General features: G+C 35.4%; 2 long non-coding RNA genes across 3 annotated transcripts in view; one reads left to right on the plus strand and one right to left on the minus strand.

Annotated features, from left to right (window-relative positions):
• The window catches only part of LOC144286924 (uncharacterized), a 1,061,786-nt gene that overhangs the window by 214,880 nt on the left and 827,236 nt on the right, over nt 1-19,670 (minus strand). The gene's annotated exons all lie outside the window — the stretch shown is intronic.
• Nucleotides 4,294-19,670, plus strand: part of LOC144286921 (uncharacterized) — a 32,422-nt gene continuing 17,045 nt past the window's right edge. For both annotated transcript variants that reach the window (XR_013354868.1, XR_013354869.1), the window contains exons 1-2: nt 4,294-4,394; nt 5,394-5,508. This is a non-coding gene — a long non-coding RNA (uncharacterized LOC144286921). The remainder of the gene's footprint in view (nt 4,395-5,393; nt 5,509-19,670) is intronic.

Genomic DNA, 19,670 nt, shown 5'->3' on the forward strand with positions numbered 1-19,670 from the left:
GAAAACCTGAGAAGGAGCTGGCGGTGATGTCCAGTGAAAACAGTCAAGTGCATGTACCATGATCCTGCTTCTTTCACTTTAAGTATCCAATTCAATATATCTACATACGTATTTTTTTCTACATACATATTTTTAAAAGCAATTACAACCCTGACGTATATGCCTGAATGGCTTATTTTACTATTTGGAATTTAAAATTCAAGAATGAAAGAAAAAGACGTTTGGGTGTACGGAGCTTCTTGGATCTATAGATTATTGGCTTTCATTAAATTTGCGACGTTTTTGGCCATTATTTCTTCCACTAGTTCCCCCCTTTCACTCTCTTCTCTCCTTGTGGCACACTCATTACACACACATGTATGCTTGGTAGTGTTTCAGAGATCTCTGAAGTTTTGTTAATTTTCCCATTGATCTATCTTCAACTTCATCGATTCTTTTTTATTTTCTTTTTCCTGCCCATATGACTCTTCTGTTGTAACTGTCAAGTGAACTTTTCATTTTAATTATTTTACTTTCCAAATCCCAAATCCTCATTTTTTTTTTCTACAACTGCCATCTCCTTAATACGAGTTAATACAAGTTTCTGTTCATTGAATCATTGTCATCATACTTTCCTTTTACTCTTTCAGTATGGCATTCTTTAGCTATTTGGATTCCTTTGAATCTAAAACCAGGGCTGGGGGGACATACACACACAGTTTCTATTGATTACCCCTCTTTTTTCTGAGTTTGAGCCACATTTTCCTATTGCTTCACATATTTTTCTGTGGAATATTGCATATTTCAGACAATATTGGCTTTTTTTCTCCTGAGAATTGTTTTGGCTTTTGTTTTGTTGTTGTTGTTATTGTTGTTGCTTTGTTTTGTTTTTCTTCATTAAATCTGTGATGTATGTCTCCCTCTAAATGTGTGGCTTTGGATGTTTCTGCTGAGTTGTTTTTGTTATTTTATTTTTATTTTCAAGTTTGCTTTCCTATGTGTATTTCCTAGGAATAGCTTACTGTTCAGTACAGGATTAAAGATTATTTTCAAACACCTCAAACTTATGAGTCTTTCTACTCTCTGCTGACAATCTGTATGCAAGTTAAGGAACAGATTCAAACAGGCTGCTTTAGATTTATCCTTTTTTCTTTCTTTTTTTCTTTTTCTTTCTTTCTTTTTTTTTTTTTTACTATCCATAGAACTTTCTTGTGTCTCCTTTGAGCGTGTGCCCTGGCACCAAAGGCCAGAGATGTACAAGCAGCTTAAATCCGTTGTGATCTCTGCTGTATACCCACATTGCTTCTGGCCAATCCCAGATGTGTAGAAAGCTTATCAAACCCCCTATGTGTGCTCATTTACTGGAACTCTTGTTTAATCACTAGCTATGCAAATTTAAGCAAATAGAGCTCCTAGCCTCTCTTTTCACTTGCATCAGGATTGCCCTTGTATTAGTTAGGGTTCTCCAGAGAAACAGAACAAATCAAATACACCTACAAACACACATACACACATATATATGAAAATACATGTGTATTTTTGCATATTTACATTTAATCATGTGTTTATGGAAACTAGGAAGTCCATAATCAGGTATCTGCAAGGCATCTGAGACCCAGGAAAGCCAGTGGTTAGTTCTAATCTGAGTCCAAAGCCTTGAGAACCAGGAGTGTCCATGATGTAACTTCTAGTCTGATAGCAAAAAGCCAACCTCCAGCTCAAGCAGTAAGTCAGAGAAAGAGAATTCTCTCTTCTTCTGTCTTCCTCCATTTTATTTAGGCTTTCAACAGGTTTGCAGATTCCCTACTTGGGGAGGACAATCTGCTGTACTTACTCTATGGGTCCAGATACTAATATCTGCCTGAAACATTCTCACAGACACACCCAGAAATAATATTTAACCAAATATCTGGACATCCTGTGACCCACTCAAGCTGACCCATGAAATTAATCATCACAACACTTTAATAATAGTGTTCTAAATTCTGTGTAATCTTACTAGCAGTGACAGTGACAGCCTGCCTCTCCCTGGCTGAATTATCATGGGCAGAGCCAGTGAGGTCATGGGATCCATCCTAGGCAAGAACACCATAGGCTCATGCTGTTCTTACCCAAAGTTTCATAGTATTCATGAATAGATGCTGTTTACACTGATGTTCGATGTTGGGTGATTTCTAGATTTTTAGCAATCTGAAATGATTGTGTTTGACAGTTTTGCCCAGTTTTATGGTTCCTTTCGGTTAGAAGATAGTTGGCTTCCTAATCCCATTATGCTGGGAAGGAGATTTTATTAACTATAAATTTATCTAGAGTATATAACTCCTTTTCAACATATCCCTTTACCATTCCAAGCCTGTGCAAAAAGAGACACACACAGAGGATGAGAGAGAGACAGAGAGAAAAAGAGAGAGAGAGAGATCAGTGATCCAGAAAATGTATCACTTCACAACACTTCAGCAAAAAGATCTTGCCCTTTCAACTCAAATGAACCTTGCTTTGAATCTTGGAATTATAACTTCCTACTATATGTACTCTGGAAAAAAACACTCAAACTCTTTGAGCCTCCTCTGTAAAACAGGAATCTTAGCTGGGTTTTTGTAAAGACAAAATGCCTTGGCTATAATGTGTACTTAATGAATGCTCGTTTTCTTTATTATACCCCTTCTCTTTGCTTTCCATAAGCATATGCTATGTGTAACTGCCTGATTTTATGTTTGGTGTTTAAAAACTGCATTAGATCGTGTATTTGGTTATTGATGTTTAAAGAGTACATAGCTAGAATTATTGGTAATTCAAGAGACACAATGGAGAAATGGTTTCTGAAGCAACCAACACCCCTCTGGTTTGATGCCCAAGAATGCAGCCCTATTCTTGTGTTTTTACAAGCCTTATGTTGATTTATGTTTGCAAATGTACTTTTGGTAGTTTTCTTAGGCTATATTCCCAGTGTCTTGCTTTAGATAACCATTGTATATATATTTTTTGCAGTATTTTCTAAGTGTTACAAGGAAGAAGGAATGAAGGGGATAAAATGCATGTTAGTTTTTGTGGGATAAATTCCAAACCAACTGATTCTAGTGGAACTTCCCTTTTTTTCCCCCCAATCTTTCTCTTGGTCAGTTATAATATCATTACATATAGCATTAATATCATTACAGCACTCTCAGTGTTTCTTCTCTGAACAAATTCACTCAACCACAACTAGTTACTAGACTAGTATTTCAATTCTAAGTACTGGTCATGACTAGGAAGTGAAGCAAAGAAAAAACCTTTGTAATAACAAAGGTTATAGTCTCATTTAGAGAATATATCCATTTTCCTGCATCTTGCTTATATACATTTCATTTTATGTGTATGCCTAAATACATTGTGAGTTTGACAAACCTATACCGTAATTTTGAAAAATGAATCTGCTTTTCTCCATGACTATTAACTCTTAATAGTAAGAGACATGATTTATTTTCCCCTTGAATTATTACCTCTCTCATAGGAGAGAGTATCAGACATCAAAGATCAACCTGGCTTTGTAGAAACAACACTGGAATTGAAGTGGAAATGGAACACAAAGTTTTCTCTGTCCTGCCCTCATTGTATGATCTTGGTTAAGTAAATCAACTTCTCTGAATTTTGCTTCCCTTCTATTCAGTAATGAGATTATTTAATCCCAAAGTTTCCTATTGCTGATAAAATGCTATGACTCTGCAATCCTCTTACATTGGTCTGAATTTTATCTATGATGTCTTTAAATAATTTATAAAATAAATGCTGCTATTTGCTGTCTGCCTGATTATACCTAAGGTTCTCTGGTATATTTGTTCCATTAGGTGTTGGATGTTATTTTCAGAGATACGATTTAAAGTTTCCAGGCAGCTAGACTAATCTCTTTTGAGATTGGGACCTCATTTGGTTATGGCCTCACATTAATAATCAGTTTATTGTACCATGAACTTCCCCACTAATTCATCTTATATTTGTGAATCTATATTATATCTATATTTATATCAATTTCTAGATCGGGACATTTAAGAATATGATTTGAGAACATTCCAGAATAGGATCTCTTTAGTCCTGTTCTTAAGCCCTAGAGTACCTTAAGATTTATTTCTTTATTTAGAACAATCTCTTCTTTCAGTGCACTAAATTATTATATCCCATCTACCTAAAAGCTTTGAAAATATCTTCAAGTGTTCAATTTACATCTGGTGGTGAGAAGAGGCATGGGGAACATAAACTACTGGCCAGACCCTGTTCAGAATTCTTCTATTTGCTTAGCTCCATTGTGACTCCAGCAAAGAGTTAAGCTAAAAAAAAAAAAAAAAAAAAAAATTCCTTAACTCATGTACCTTCAGTGTTCTGTGGGAACAATGGAATAGAAAAGCAGCACATTATAGGCCTCACCCAAAGAAGGGGCTCAGGTTTGTACATTTCAACCTCATCTAGTCTCCATCTTATTAATGGTTTAATTTTGGCAGCTACACACCCAAGAGTGAAAGACATAAAATCCACAATTTTACCACAGCTGTTTCCTACTTCCTCTACAAAATTATTTAAACACCTTGTGACCTAAGGGGAAAGGATAAATGAATGACTTTCCAAATGAATTATCTCCTGTCTGCTGTGTCATTTCAGAAGTATTTGCTAATGGACAGAATAATCTTTCACAATTATCTTTCATGATCTGGAGATTTAAAAACTGTACTTAATCCCGGTTCCTATGTTTTCATTCTTAGAACTGCACTTTACATAGAAGCAGAATTGCTATAAGAAATATGGAATCATGCTTCATTTGAGAAAGCAGAGAGGATTTACTAAATACTCTAAAATCCTTCTGAAAATCTTGTCTTCAGGAGGGAGCTTCAGGATCACATCTTTAGGATTTGGAAACGTAAATTGTGCTGCCAAAGAGTTTTCTTTTTTTATAAGTAGTGAGCTATACAAACATGTTTTGAAATACCATTTTGAGGATACAAAGTCCAGATTCATATTAAAATTCAAAGGAAATTGAATTACATAGTGGTAATAACACCCCTACCTGATCATCTGTTAGTAATGCCATGGTAAATATAATTTCAGTGATAAATCTCTGCCAGTACTACCATGTCCCTGTTCCACAACCACAGAGCATATACACATACACAAAAAGGAGTAAGACAAGGAGGGGGGGAAAAAGCCACTAAAACACCTCACATAATAAGTCAACACTTACAGTATTAAAATATCAACCCTTTGGACAAAAGAAAATAGGAATGATAACTGATCCTAAGTCAGGTACAATCTTGAATATTTCTTTCATCGATAGAGATCTTGCAGCTGAAGTTATGTGAGAAAGGTTAATTAGATTAAAATTAACTCTACCACTGACTATGGGGATCTTAATCATGCAAATGCTTGAATCTTACTATTTTTTTTTTCAGCTTGATACCCAGAGGTGATGTTTGCTTAGCTCAAAATGACTTTTTTCTCTTGGCCACAACACCCAATGGAATGTGTCTCCGGCAGCCAAAATTGAACATAGTTGATTGAACAAGGGTAAGCACTTGAAAGGAATGGGACCAATAAGATCCTCTCCCCTAAAAGCTGGACAGAATGGCTAAGTGGTTCTCATCAGCTTGAGAGAGAGAAAATTTCCGAGGTTAACACAATCATTTCACCTGAATTCACTATTGGCAAATAATGCCATTCCATGAAAAGGTATGACGGATATGTCCAGAGAGATTACAAACATCTCATCCTGGGTTCCTTAAAGTCTCCATTTCTTCATTCCACTTGTTGCCTACTTTCTAACCCTGATTTCTAGAGACATTGCTCACTATTAATAAGCTTCTTTTCTGATACTTAAATGAACAAAAATTGATTTGAATGGTTATACCCCCAAATTCCTGTCTCATACAGGTAACTATAGAATATAATAACTACTTTAACCTAACTATACCTAATTTTAGAAATGAAAATGAAATGTAACAATGTGATGACAATTCTGAGAAATAGAAATTCTAAAGAACATACTACAGTTTTTAATGACACATTGCAGATAGTGATTATTGAATATTTCTTGAATCTTTTTTACTCATTTAAGGGTAAAATTTTTTAACAATATATGTGAGTAGGGTATCTTGAAAAAGCCACAGTTTAATTGGCATATCAAATCACAAACTGCTTTGGGGAAATATTTTAATATTAATCTGGTTTGTGTCTACTTAGTGTGAAAAGTTCCGAGTTTTTTCCCTCTCAACCAATATTCTCTGAAATTTCTTGCTCTCAGAATGTGTAGAAAGACAACATATTATCCTTTCTCCAACTGGAATCATCACAACGTTGGTTAGGCTTTTATTTCTCCTATAAAATGTCTTTTATTTAATAGGATCTATTTCCCAGGTGTTAAATTTTCCAGAAGAATAATTTCCCTTGTTTTAACTCCTGGCCTGTATGGCATTGGTCTCTCTTGACTAGTTACTTGCATATAAAAAGAGTTAATTTAAATTCAAGTCCCGCAACCTATTTTCCACTGTTTGTAGATGACATTATGTAGTGGAAACTAATATAGGTCCTTGTTAAAATGTTTTTCTATTTCAAAAGTGATTTATTTTGAATTCAATTTCCCAGTTATTAATATAAACATCTAATTCAAAAATGTAATGTCTTAATAACAAAGTCCATTGAATTGGGACAAATTTCTGTCTATTTCAGGAGACTGGGGTAGAAATCTTTATATGGGTAGAGTTCTATTGTCATTTTAACATTAATGCATGTGGTATCATAAAATCCATATTGGTATAAACATTATTCACTAGGCCACAGACTTCCTTTTTCATTTTATATATGTACCAAAATGATGCAAAACATGTTACACTAGGGGGTAGCTTTTTATACTTCTGGGTCACCACTTGTTGGAAGAGAGAACAATGGGCTAGATCTAGAGAGAAAGAGATCTTTCTTTCTTTCTTTCTTTTTTTCTTTCTTTCTTTCTTTCTTCTTTCTTTCTTTCCTCTTCCTTTCTTTTAATACTGGCTACAAGTAGGCAAGTTTAACCAAGAGGAAATTTAAAATATCATCTTGTTAACATTTTTCCACATCTGCAAGGCCTATCCTTAGAATATTTAATTTTAAAAAGATTTCCTCTTATCATGAACAGGTTATGACATAAGCCAAGTACTAAATTCTAGTTTAATATCTTCTTAGAGCAGTTTTCTTAGAATCCTGTGAAGTTCTGTGTTGTTTTATTCTCCCCTTCTTGCCTGCCACTTTCCAAAACTTCCTGACTCCCTTTCTCCATGATTTGTAATCTCTGTGATCCTTCAAGGCTCACATAAGACCTCAACAAAACTTTTCTCAAAGTTCAAGGCAACAGCTACTTCTTCCCATACTTGATTTATCATAATAGGATTCATGCTTGGCATTTAGTGGTACAAGGAGAAATAAACATTTTTTAATGAATGGTTCCTCTTTGGTAGATATTTTTAGTCTATTATAATTTCTAATTCATCTCTCATTTATCTAATTTGGTAAACTAATAGAATGATTCCTCAAAGTACAGATATTACAATAACAATATCTTCTGTCCTTTGCCATCACCCAAGTAAGCTTTGAAAAACACTTATGTTTGTCTTACAGAGCCAGTCTTCTTTTGATTAGGTCTTAAATAGCTCCTAATTCTACTGAACATACATGAAATCTGTAGGATTAATTTTCTTTTTCCCTCCTTTAATTAGATCCTTCTTTTCTTCATAATCCATTATCATTTCTTGAATATAAATAAAAAATAAATAAATGGACAATTAAGCTAAAAAATAAAGCATGACATCATATTGGGCAAACAAGCTATCAACATAGGTTAGTTAAATAATAATTGAAGATATATGTATACAGTGCCACAAGACAAGGTATGTTCCATTGGTGAGGACAACGGCTCATGTAGTTTCACAGGAGAGAGAGGTTACATTCATCATGAATGAACTGAGACAACTGCATAGAAGAGGGGACTTTTTCTCTGGGCCTAGAAGAATTGTTTGAAATGGGAGCAAATGCATTTTAGGCAAGAGAGGTAAGTATGAAGAAAGGAAAGGAAGTAAGATAATGCAGGGATTGTTGGATTGACTAGCTAGCAGTAAAGAGCAGACAAGATTAAAAAGAAAGATGAAAAACAAAACAAAAGACTAAAAGGGAAGATGGATTGTTGGACAGTAGAAGGTCTGAATAGCATGCTAAGAATTTAAGGGTTTACCCTTGAGGAAATGAAAGAAACTGAGTTTTAAAACCAGAATTAAAGTGTCACATTCTAAAGACTTAGCTTGTTGCAGATTTAGTTAATTTGATAAGGAAGAGACTGAAGGAAAGGAGATGGGGACTGTTGATGGAGCACTGAAGGGAACTATGAGAGCTAAAGTGAATATGTGGCATCACCAAAAGAAAAAACAAAAATAACTGCTGCATGACATGGAAAGAGGAACCCACTGGGCTTGGAGACTCAAGGAATTTTGTAAGGTTAAAGCATCAAAAGTCCCAAACTGATACTAAAAGAAAACAGAAAAAAGAGAAAAGAAAAGAAAAGAGAAAAGAAAAGAAAAGAAAAGAAAAGAAAGAAACAAAGAAAGAAAGAAAGAAAGAAAGAAAGAAAGAAAGAAAGAAAGAAAAGCATGTCAAAAAGAAGAGGGAATATTCATCTTTGGAATTACTTAGTAATGAAAAGTTTATTCCCCTCCAGTGGAGAGTTCACAGTTACACTGGTATGCTCCTTTCAACAACTAGGGTCTTCCAACTACTTGAATACCCTTGATTTTAGAAGTATTCTTTTTCAATTGTGTGAATCTACATAGCTCCTGAGAGTAAGACGCTACAATGTATTGAATGCACAGCACACCAAATCTCCCAGAATATCCTTTATGGGGACAACTCTCTAAAAAACTATTGAAAATGTGTTGAATTTACATACTCATAACCTGACACAAATTTCTCCTTGTTGCCCAAACTCTGACCTTCCCCATACACACACATACGCACACACACAAACACACACACTCTCTCTCACACACACACATTCTTAACTGGCTTTTTAGGCTGCAACAGAAGTCACTTTGTAAGTCTGCTCAAGGAAGATGCGATTAAGATAATTTGAAATAACCATTTTTCCCCACCTTGGCTTATTAAAGCTAGATGTTTATCTAGAGGCATTCTGCACCTAACTATAAGTTGGGAGACCCCAGTGTCAACAGTAGTAGCAAAAAATGAAAATTACTATAAAAATTCCATATTTTAAGAGAAAGGTATCTTTTAACAAAGTTTATAAATTGAGATATGCAAAATGAGTTTGTAATCTGTGGAAAATCTGTCTCAGGATATTTGATATAAATGCATTATATGTAGGGGTACATACTTTTAAGAGCAAAACCAATGCTCTTAATTGCTCATAAAAGAGTGAATAATTAATAGATCTATTAAGGCATACCTTCTATACTTTATGAATTTAATACTGAAAAGTAGTATAAATAAGAAAAAGCATTGAGCAAGGAAAACAGGCTATTGAACTGAATTCTGAAGTGTGTGTGTGTGTGTGTGTGTGTGTGTGTGTGTGGCTGGAGGTGGAAGTTTGAAATGCTCTTAAAATTATTTTTATAAATAGAATACTATCAGAATACTATTTTAAAGAAAAATAAAGTTAGGAAATTTAACTCATTCACAAATGGCAGGTTAGGAAGATGATGGAGACTTAAATTGGGAACTCATTTAAAAAGCTGCTCTGGTAAATCCATGCTGTGGATACCTCTCCTCTCCATGTATGTAGAGATGGCCACTATTGCAGGAACACAGGTTATAAGTAAATTCTAAATAAATTGCAAAGAGCTGAGGGCCAAGACGTGTGGCCATCCAAGTAGAAGGGTAAAGTACTTTTCTCAGCCACGCTGCTCATTCACTTGGTAAATCACAAGGAAACTGTCCTCTGTGGGATCTTAGAATACGTTAGTTCTCAAGCACAAGGGTGAGAACCGTCTTGACATACTTCCTCTCAGGGTTAAATAATCTGGATTCTGAGAGTCCATGGAGAAAGAGAGATGAATTAGAGGAATTAACCTGGGAACTTATCTTAGTCACATGTGTGCATTTCAGCGAGTGCAACAATCTAATTGTTTTTTTTTTTTATTATAGTGAAAGGTTATCTCTAATTCGTACTGATAGGAAGCCACGAGCTGTGTTCTGAACAATTTACTAAATATAAATGGCTGATACATGCTTTCGTGATCCAAATGAGGGCTTTTCCTACTTCTCACATTTTGATGGCTTGCTCACTTGTTTGTTTCTCCAAATTCTTTGCACTGCAGATCTTGGATCTGTTACCTTTGTACAAAGCGAGCCAATTGGGGAAATCCGCTCTCACTGCTCCTCTACTGAGGAAGAACAACAGTGGATTAATGATTTCGATGTTTCAGGCAAACTAGCTAATTTACATACAAATTAAAATTTAATGTAACCTATGATAGTTTTATTGCATGTTATTGCTTCAAAAAAAAAAAAAAAAGAAAGAAATCTTCCACCCCTTGGAAGTTTTTCCTAATTAATTGTAAATCTGTCCATTGCATCCTGCCCTAATTAAAAAAAATTAATTAATTTAAAAAAATAATAAATGCCATGATTCCTGCTTTACCTATCATCCCACAGTACATATTGACGTCGTTTTTATGGGCGTAATGTTAGTGGGCAAAAATGTCAATGCATAACATTAATATGTAGCAATATTAATGCCAAACAATGATTTAAGCCGCAGGAGAATCTTATAGGTCAACTTCTAGTTGATTGCTATCTTAATAGGAGAGTAAAAAATGTTATACATCCCAATACTCCCAAAAGTGATTCTCCAAAGGGTGATTTTGTCCCTCAGGGTACGTTTGGCAAGGTCTGGAGAGTTTTGATTAGCCTGGCTGGAGGGGGTTTACTACTGACATCTAGTGGGTAGAGGTCAGGCCTGCTGGTAAACATGCTGAATTACAAAGAACGGGCCACCCCTACCCCAAAAAACAATTCTCTAATCAAAATGTAAATAGGATTCCTATTTTCCCTTTTCCTGCACTATAAACTAACAAACTTTTTTTCACTGATGAAGGGTTTGCTTCCTATTTTAGGGAATTGTGTATATGTGTGTGTGTGTGTGTGTGTGTGTGTGTGTGTCTGTAGGCTGAGGAATGTATAGGCTGAAGATAAAATAAATTCTCTCGACTTAAACAAGCCAGAAGCAAAACATGCCTTCCTACCATTGCCTAATATAATAATTAAAATTACTAAATCAAATTTCAAAATCCAACTTACTGAGAAGAAACAAAGAGCATATGTTCTCTGTAGAGTATTAGAATAATGCATTGGGTCACCATTAATTATTAAATGAAGCTACAAGTATGACAATAGCAAAAATATAAAAATGTAATATGCACAAAAATGTTAAAAAGTAACAAAAAAAAGTAAAAATGTACATTTTTGTCCCTTATTCATAAAATGGCAATTTTCTGCAATGGCTAATCTCTGAAGTTGGGAAGGACAAAAAAGGAATTTGATGTTCCTCTTTACATTTATGATTTAATTTCCAGAGTGACTTCTTATTGTAACTGAAATTCTTTCTTGACTAGAGGTCCATCTGGGACTATTTATAAAATAAACTGTATTTCACAAGTCCTTTGCAAAGCTAATCAACAATGACAGAAAATAGCCTAGAATTGCCTTGGGCTAATTGTGGGTAGAAACTGTGCAAAGAGACATAAGGGAACCATTTGGAATGATGGAGATATTCTATATCTTGATAGGGGTGGTGATTGCATAAGTGTGTGTATTTGTCAAAACTCATTGGATACACTTAAAATGGGTGCACTTGAGTATAAGTAAATTGTATAATAATAAAGCAGGGTGGGTTTTTTTTTTTAATTGCCTGCTTTGGATAATAAATCATATGGCTATTTTACTCCTAAATCTAGTCAAAGTAGCATCTCACACTCAGATTTGGTAATCAAGTAACACATTATTTTATGTGTGCAATGGCTACGAACAACTAGAACATCCTCTGTGTGCTCTGCCCATACCAAATCATTTCCTTCTCTTTGTTTTAAAGATGAGGAAACAAAAATAAATAAATAAATAAATAAAGATGAGGAAACAGAACCCAAAGATTTTGATAGTAAAAATATCCTTTACTTTGAAAAAAAAAAAAAGAATATCTAAGGCATTCACACTATTATAATTACATTACTCATAGGTAAATTATGAACTCTGGAAACTAGCTACCTTGCTTTTTTTTTTTTTTTTAAAGATTTGTTTATTTATATTAGAGAGAAAGTGGAGGGAGGAGCAGAGGGAGAGGGAGAGATTGAATCTCAAGCATCTCAAGCAGACTCCCAACTGAATGTGGAGCCAAATGCTGAGCTCAGTCTCATGACCCCAAGACCATGACCTGATTTGAAATCAAGAGTTGGAGGCTCAACCAACTGAGCCACCCAGGTGCCCCTGGAAGCTAGCTACCTTTCTGAAGGACACACAGTTATATAGTGAATATGCCAAGAACACAATGTATACTTTCCTTAGCTTTTCACCATGATGTTTGGGCTGATCCTGTAATACATTAGATCTAACCTGGATGGAAAGAGAACTGTATGAATAATTAAGTTGGGTCATATATACTCCAGATCTAACCCGGCATAGTTGGGATTTCTGACATAGGGTCACTATAGATGCTATTTTCTCTGTCATTTTTGACATAATGTATTGCATTCTATAACCTAAAAGAGCTCATGACTATTTGTTTTTACATTGAGATGGGACAGACATCCTTTCCTTTTAACACAGGTACAAATCAAGATACACCAAGTAAAGACACCTAAAATTGGTTTATCTTAAACTTAGCTTGATGATGGAAAAGTTGATGAGACAGTGTGTCAGTGAGGTTCCTAATAGGAAACAAACGGAATAATCAAACAAGGAAAACCTGAGAACATCTGGTTGACAAAGGACCCATGTGGGGGTCTGGTAAGGAAAGCACGGCATGAGAGGGCAGCAAAATGATTATATCACTCCTAGGATCAGCAGATAAAATATAAGGTGCTCCATTAAATTTATATTTCAAGTAAATAACAAATAAATGTTATAAATGTTTTAGTATAAATAGGCCATGTTCTCTTGCTTTTTTTTTTTTTTCCCCTAAATCTTGTGACTCTAAGTCTACTCCTCTCTACCAAATAAAACACAGAAGAACAGAGCCAGCTTCTGGGCAGACCAGAAGACAGGGATTTGGACAAAGCAGATAAGATTTCACAAGTAGAGGAGAGAGAGAGTGAGGGACCCCCACAGTGAGGGAGCCTGTGGATGAGGCATCTGGCCTCACTTTTCTCCCACCGCCTGACTTCGACACAAACTTCCCAGTGTCTGAACCCCAAAAGACCAGCTTCCTAAGACAGAGCACAGGAAAAAAGGAAGGGCAGAGTGAATCTGGAGGAACAAATAGAAACTATCTAGTCCAGAGAGGATTACATTCCTAGCATAGCCAAGGCGGTGGCCACACTTTGGACAAAGGAATTTAATACCTGAAGTGACACCTGATTCATAAGTGAACTTAAAATTCATTTCAAAAATAAAATCAATAGGAATATATAAACTGATGTACATAGTATATTTTTATTCAAAATATTTATCCTGTGTAACACAGTTCTAAACAGGGAACATAAATTGTACCAAAAAAATACATGAAGTGACTCAATGGAATACTCAAGAAAACCAGGTTGCCACTTCTTTCAAAGAGGAAAAATAAGTCAAAATGGAAACCAGATTACAGCATCCACATAAGAAAAAAAATTATGATAGTCCGAGCCTATGGCATTTCTCTTACAAAAGCAGGTAAATGAAGGTCCAAACTTCTATAGAGTAAATCCAATATTCCTTTATGGATAGATTGTTTTAAGATTTAAAGACTTTTAAAAACCATTCCAGATATGTCACTCTACAATTATATTGCTTATGGTAGCCATTGCTTATGATGACACATAAATATTTTCTGACCAAAGCATTTTGTAAAATTTATCTGCACTCATGATTTCAGATACCTTAAAAATGTTCATGATAAGGGAAAACTTAAATAGTAACTTACACAGTACGATCACAAATCATGATAAAATAAACATGCAAAAGCATAGACACAAAATACATGTGCATACATATCTATCCGGAAATACATGCACAAAAACAATGACATTACTTGTAATTCTGGATATAGGAACTACGGGTGACATTTTATCATATTTTTACTTTACTTTCTAAATGTACCATTCTAAATGATTTTTTATAATCAGCCAAAAGAAAATAAGTAACATTTTAATATTCTTTTGTGAGGGTTTTATGTTCTAGAATAATCATTTTAATTGTCCTTTTACATTACTTGTGATTCTGGTGGAAAAATGATTCAAAAGAAGAACATACTTACTCTAGGATAACACATTGGAAATACCCCAGAGAAGAAGACTGTAACTTTGTGTGTTCTTTTAGTTTTCATAGTAAAATGGAAATTGTTTGTAGTTGTTGCCAAGAATAAGGCTTTGTAACTTTGAGTTTGGCACACACCATATACTACATATCACTATCCAAATGTTGCTGGAAAATCTGAAGACTTTTTTAGACACTTTTACAAGAGTGAGCGAAGTATTATCTTATCACAGTTAACAATTATATGTTCATTCTCTTGAATGAGTACAGGGGAAAACATCAAGGGACATTTCTGGCCTGGCATCCTGAGTCTCCATATTTGGCATTGGAATGACTATCACTCCATAATTGGGCTAGTGTCCAGGGAAAGTAGAAATGGCTCACGGTAGGGGACATGCACTTGGCAGTGTTTGGGCCATTTCTCAACATTTCAGTAACTGGAATGCCTCATTTCTCTGTGTCGACAGTCCTGAGTAACATAGTAGTACCCAGGAGATCATTTAAACTCTAATTTTTTTTTAAAATAGGTAGCTTTTCCAGGCAAGCATAGCATTTTGCATCTTAAGCCCTGTCATCACCCATAGGAAAAAAATATATATGATGTATTTCCTTTCATGCATCTAAGTTCAAATTTTTGAGGTCATTCTTTTTTTTTCCAAATAATCGCTGGATACAGTCCTTTTTTTTTTTTTTCTCTCCTTTCTAAGTTTCAACAGCTTACCCTTAAAAGACATAGATTAAAGAAATGCTAAGACTTGCATTTTTTTCTAAAACAAAGATTAGTGCTCACTGTATGAAGCCAATATCCCTCTATAGGAAAAAATAATATTAATAATTAGAGGATTTCTAAATTGCTGAATAAGGATGTGGCAAGTGTTTTATTTTTTATTTTTAAGTGCATTCTGAAGTCTCGGGGTGTGGCTTGCAGCAAATACAAAACAGGACATTGTCAAGTTAACAGAGAAGAGAATGTGAGGCCCAAATTGCTTATTTCAGTTTGAGCTTCTGCTGCAGGTGGATAAACAGGGTCCACTGGAAGGGCCCAGTATCATTTACTCACTGGGTGATAAGAGAATAATGTATGGTCCCTACCACTCCATGTTAATTACAAAAGAAGAATAGTGTTCTTTTTAGCTCCGTGTCACCAAACTATGTGAGACAGTCAGGAATATTTAGTGTTTAGGGGAGAGAACTGAATCACAGTAGCAACAATTTGGTCAAATTATGTTCTTGAGGTCTTTCATTTGTCCTCCCCCAAAACATCCATACTTGTTGTCGGGCATATTCAGCAATTAATAATTAAATTATTTTAATTTTAAAATTAAAATTTTTAGGATAATTTTCAAAAACTTTCCTTGAAACACATACACTCCCACCGTTACATGCATACTTTCCATATGCCGCATCTATTAGAATTAACTCAAGACAAAAAATGAGAATGCGTCCCTGTATATTAGGAAATTCTTAAGGCTAGCAACTAGGAAATACTCACATAACAAACCTGTAAGCAGTATCTCCATCCCAAAGAATGGAAATGTGAATAAATTCAGGGGTAGCTTACTTTTTCACTGTGGAATAACCACTTCAACAGGATTTTAGTTATAGAAGTTAATATTAGGACCTGGGTTTGATTTGGGAGGGGGAGGGCGTTCCGACACCTGATGCAGATTTTCTAGTATTTTAAATTGGTTATACTTAACAGATCTAAGTCTGCACAGCATTCTTCTTTGCTCTTGTTTGATTTTGCATTCCCTTTATCAAATTCTAATGCCTTATTGAGGGGCGAAAATGTGTCACTAGGAGGTAATGCATTTGGTCCTTAGTGATTTGAAGGAGAGACACATGGACACAATGAAAATGCAATCCTGACCTTCCTCTCCTACTGGGTGACACAGAATGAACTGCGATGGCTACAGTTCCACACATTGCTGCTGTCGCATGTACTGCACTTGCAAAGACTGTGTAGCCTATCTTTGTGAAATATGCCAAGGTACTTCCTCTTGTGTACTAATTAATGAGTGGCCTAAGGGATGCCAGAAGGCAAGGCTACTTCTCTGGCTAAAAAGTGGGTTTCTCTGAGGCCCATGGGCACTCCAGGCTTTGGGGCTCCCCATCAGATCTTTTCTGGGGATACCTGCTCTGACCATGACTATTCCAGGACCTAAGAGTTCCTGTATCTAACTGTTGTCATTAGCTAATCTTTCTATTTTATTTTCCTTCTATATTTTCTGATGCAAGAACTCTGAAAAGATGCTTCATGTGATTTGGGAAAACAGAGACACTGCTCTGGTTTTATCCTCCCATGAGATACTGTGGATATGAGAGAGCAGGCATAGCATTGGGAAAAGCAAAATCCAGGGCACCTGGATGGCTCAGTGGTTGAGCATCTGCCTTTGGCTCAGGCCCTGATCACAGGGCCTGGATGGGGTTCCCTGTGGGGAGCCTGCTTCCCTCTGTGCCTATGTCTCTGCCTCTCTCTCTGTGTCTTTCATGAATAAACAGATTTTTTTTTTTTTAAAAAAAAGGAAAGGAAAAATCCAAAATCTTAAGGAGAAACAGCAAGTTAAATATGGCAGATTTCTTCTCCTCCCCAGCCTCATTAAAATAACAATAAAATTAACATTAAAAGAAGGAGAAAAAAAAGAAAAAAAAATAAAAGAAGGAGAAACTCTACAAAAACAAAAAAAATAGAGAGAACTCAAATACAATTCAGAAATTTCAACAGACTTTAAGAAAACTGCAGATTCAGGAAAGGAAAAGACTTGGCAGATAGGAAGAATTTGCAACCTAAGAGTTTGACTGGACCTAAAAATCTCATAAGAGTTAGACTCCAGACTATGGCTACTACCCAGAGGTGAGGTAAAGTGGAGTGCTGAGTATACACAAAGTAGTTGAAAGAAATGGGAGCCTCAGTTCTGAAACAACAAGGAAAAGAAATCTCCCAACAATGTGAGGGATCCTGGGAGTAGATCTATCTCACTGGAGCCTCTGATAAGACCACAGCCTTGGATTTCAGTCTGTCAAAAGAGAACCTGGAGTAGAAGACCCAGATGAGTCATGCCAGCACCTGACTTACAGAAACTTAGAGATCATAAATGTGTTTTAAGCTCCTGGGTTTATGGTAACTTGCTGTGCAGCATCAAAAACCAATACAGTCTCTCAAACTCCTTCCCATATCCTCCACCTGGAATTTTAGCAACTAGGAGTAGAACCCCATCTCAAGAAGATTAAAGAATTGTTTGCTTTAAAACCTAAGAGGTGTGATTTACTTGCCAGAGGGACTTCTAACTAAATGGCCAGCTGCAGTCTGATCACCCCACATGCAAACCCATTAACTAATATACATCTTGTACATTATATGTATGTTATGGAATTCCAAAGGTTTTTCTAGAGTTATACCAGAGGATCACCAGAATTTTGAATAAGAATTTCCAATCTGAAGACACCAAACAAACAAATTAAAGGTATCCAGAGAAAACAGAGGCAATTCAGACGAAGAAAGAAAGAAGAAAGAAATAGAAAGAAAGAAAGAAAGAAAGAAAGAAAGAAAGAAAGAGAAAGAGGAAAAGGAAAGAAAATTAGAATTCAGGTTCCTATAAAACATGTCAGATCCTTTTTATTTTCAGATATCCTTTTGATGCTCAATTACTTTTGATCATCTGTTAGCTAGGTACTATAACTTCTTTGTAAGGGCAGAAAAATAAATGTTTTTTCCCTTATTACTTCTTCCTGATTCGAGGACCAGTGCTAGTTCAATCATTTTCATTTTGTCATAATAGAGACCTAATTCAAAAATCTTTTCAAAGCTTTGTGATCTTTTAATGCCAAATAAACATACAACGAAATTGTAATTTTTAATCTGATAGTCAAGAGCTGAAAGAAATGTTAGGATAAATGAAATGAGTTTTGCTAGACATTCCTGAAGGAGGTATTTTTAATGTTACCTTGTGATAACATATGTCAAATGTATTATAAGCATTGCTATAATCTCCTCTGAACACTACTTGTCAAACTTACCTCCAATAAAGCATAAACTGGTGGAGGATTGGCTAATCACAAGTAAAGACAGAAAGTAAAATCCTTCCTTTTTTTCTGTTGAATCTTCACAAAAACTTGCACTTCTGTTTCTCATCTTTAGAGAAAACTCATGTGTTTTTCTGAGAAAAAATACTCTTTGAAATATTGAATTAATAAAAAAGTTCTTAATTATAACATTTTTTAAAAAGATTTTATTTATTCATAAGAGACAGAGAGAGAGAGAGAGAGAGAGAGGCAGAGATAGGCAGAGGGAGAAGCAGGCTCCATGCAGGGAGCCCGACGTGGGACTCGATCTCGGGTCCCCAGGATCAGGCCCTGGGCTGAAGGCGGCACTAAACCACTGAGCCCCCGGGGCTGCCCCTTAATTATAACATTTTAATGATGATTTGCCGCATGTGTTAAAAAAAAATAGAGAGAGTGTAGTAATTAGGCACTCTACAGATCTTTTCCCCAGAATATAGAAATCAAATAAGAATTCATTGGAAAACCCCTGATCTCCTACTTTCTTCTTTAATTAATACTTATAAATTATTTGAAGTATTTTCCATTTTTATTTTTGGATATTTTAATTTGGAGCCCATCATCTGGTCTACAGATTGTGGAGTCCTGGTAAGAGTTTAACAACCAGAAAAAATATAATTAAAGCCCTAATGTGTATTTTTTTACAGATTTCTTTTTTTTTTTTTTTTTTTTTTATGATAAGCACACAGTGAGAGAGAGAGAGGCAGAGACACAGGCAGAGGGAGAAGCAAGCTCCATGCACCGGGAGCCCGATGTGGGATTCGATCCGGGGTCTCCAGGATCGCGCCCTGGGCCAAAGGCAGGCGCCAAACCGCTGCGCCACCCAGGGATCCCTTTTTACAGATTTCTTATACGTAAATACTATCACAATGGTCCATTTTAAGCTACAAACGTGCTATCACTGAAGGCGAAGTTGGAAAGAGATGCTCACAATTGGTTCTCATGAGCCAGTGCAAGTCAGCTCCAATATACCACTGTATTTAACCAGTATATTTCATATTTCAGGCCCTATGATTCTCAGATGCTTTAATTTAAAATAAGTATATGTTCAATTTAAAAACATGAGTATATATAACATTTGCATAGAGCTTGTGCCAATGGATGACTTACTTTTTTTTTCCTTTGGTGGTGATTTGAAATGTTTAAAATATTACTGATTTTATGCAAAAAAATACTAGGATTGCTTTGAT

Source organism: Canis aureus, chromosome 16 (assembly GCF_053574225.1).
Source record: "Canis aureus isolate CA01 chromosome 16, VMU_Caureus_v.1.0, whole genome shotgun sequence".
Lineage (NCBI taxonomy): Eukaryota > Metazoa > Chordata > Mammalia > Carnivora > Canidae > Canis > Canis aureus.